The sequence below is a fragment of the Curcuma longa genome, chromosome 5, assembly GCF_044706935.1.
Source record: "Curcuma longa cultivar G26 ecotype Majalengka, Jawa Barat chromosome 5, ITB_CL_G26_1.1, whole genome shotgun sequence".
NCBI classification, from domain to species: Eukaryota; Viridiplantae; Streptophyta; class Magnoliopsida; order Zingiberales; family Zingiberaceae; genus Curcuma; species Curcuma longa.
In genome coordinates this window covers 2,132,848-2,134,909 of record NC_133865.1, presented here as the reverse complement: position 1 = coordinate 2,134,909, position 2,062 = coordinate 2,132,848, and positions in this window count along the sequence as shown.

Below are 2,062 nucleotides of genomic sequence, written 5' to 3'. Positions count from 1 at the left end.
CCTCTTGGCAAATGGTGAAGTCCCGGAGGCGCGGCCTCTTGGCATTTTCATAGTGGAATCGTCGGCGGTGTGTGTGGATCCTTGGACTAGTCACCTCGTTGAGGTGGATACCAAGTAAATAACCAGGTTAGCGTTTGATCTTTTTCTTTCTTATTATTATTTGCTTCTGCTAACTATCTCGCAGAGAAAGATCGAAAAATCGCTATTCACCCCCTCTAGCGAACGCACCGATCCCAACAAGTGGTATCAGAGCAGGTTACCTTCGGAAGAACCAACGCTCAACCGAAATCATTTATGGCGTTTCAAGAGGGATACAGCACCGCACGACCACCCTACTTCGATGGCAACGACTTCGCGTATTGGAAAGGTAGGATGGAATACTATTTAATGAATAACATTGAAAATTGGTTTAGTGTTGTAGATGGGTTCGAAAAACCCAAGGATGCATCCGGAACATCTCTACCTACCAAGGAATGGTCGAAGGATATATGCAAGAAGGCTCAAGCAAATGCAAAAGCCACAACCACTTTGCAATGCGGGCTTTCAAAAGAGCAACTGAGCAAGGTCGGTCCATTCAACTCGGCCAAGGAACTTTGGGAAAAGCTCATCGAATTGAATGAAGGCTCAAGCGAATCGAGACGAGCCAAGAGGGATCTCTTGGTTGGACAACTACAAACCTTCACGATGAAGCCAAATGAGACGGTAAGCCAGATGCATGGGCGCTTCAAGGAAATTGTGAACGGTCTCCACGTCATAGGTGAGAAAATCGACAACCGCGATTTAGTGAGGTATGTACTTCAAGCATTCCCCCGATCTACCTTATGGGCATCAATGGTAGATGCTTATAAAGTATCTAGAGATCTTTCAGTCATTAAACTAGATGAACTATTTTGTGAATTTGAACTACATGAACAAGCTAATGGGTCTTCCAAAGAGAAAGGTATTGCTTTGATTGTAGAAAAGAAGAAGAAGAGGGAAAAGAAGGAGGAGTCCTCATCCGAGTCCGATCGGGAGTCTTCGGATAGCGACGAGGAGATGTCGGCCAAAGAAATAGCTCACTACGTCAAGAAAATGATGGGAAGAACAAGAAGATTCACAAGGAGGGATGTAAAGAAGATGTTTACATCATCAAGAGGTAAATCTCAAAGTTTCAACTATAACCCTAATGTAACTTGTTATGTATGCAATAAGAAAGGGCACGTCAAGAAAAAAGAAGGAGAAAAAGAAGAAGGAAGTCATGGTGGCCCAAGCCACATGGGATACATCGAGTAGCGACTCATCGGATGATGAAGAGCTATGCCACATCACTAGACACATGGCACTAATGGGATGTGAAAGTGACCAAGACACCTCAAGTGAGGAGGAAGAATCAAATAGCGACGAATCTTCATCAAGTGAAGATGAGGTAATGGATTCTGCCAAAGTAAATTTTCTTTATAGAACTATTGCTTATTTTAAAAATGCTTTGGATAAATCGAAGTCTAAGGTTAAGGCATTAAAGGAGGAACTTAGGACAATTAGGAACAATGCATGTGAATCTAGTTACTCTAGTGAAATTAATGAAGAAAATGCTAAGTTAAAGGATGAAGTAGTTGAATTAAGAAATTGTTTAGAAAAATTTTCAAATGGGTCAAAATACCTTGATATGATCCTAAACAGTCAAAGAGCAATTTACAATAAGGCCGGAATAGGATACAAGCCTAAAGAGTTTATCTATATTTCTCTAGTAGGAAGACAAGGGTCACCCAACAAACCAATCACTGAGGGTAAAATAAGACAAGCATGGATCCCTAAGAAATATTTGTTGATGCAGTTTATCCCGATTGTTGTTTTGATGTTGACACAGATTTAAGTTAGTCGACTGATTTTGCCCTTAGTCGACTGATGTGGTCGATCAGTCGAGTCATCTACTTTCTGCTTGCTCGGAGTTGATGACAGTCGACTGATGAACACATCCAGTCGAGTCCATCACCTTCAGTCGACTGATATGAAGCTCTAGTCGAGTTGTTATACCTTCTGATTGGTATCAGTCGACTGGCTTTCAAGGTCAGTCGACTAATCA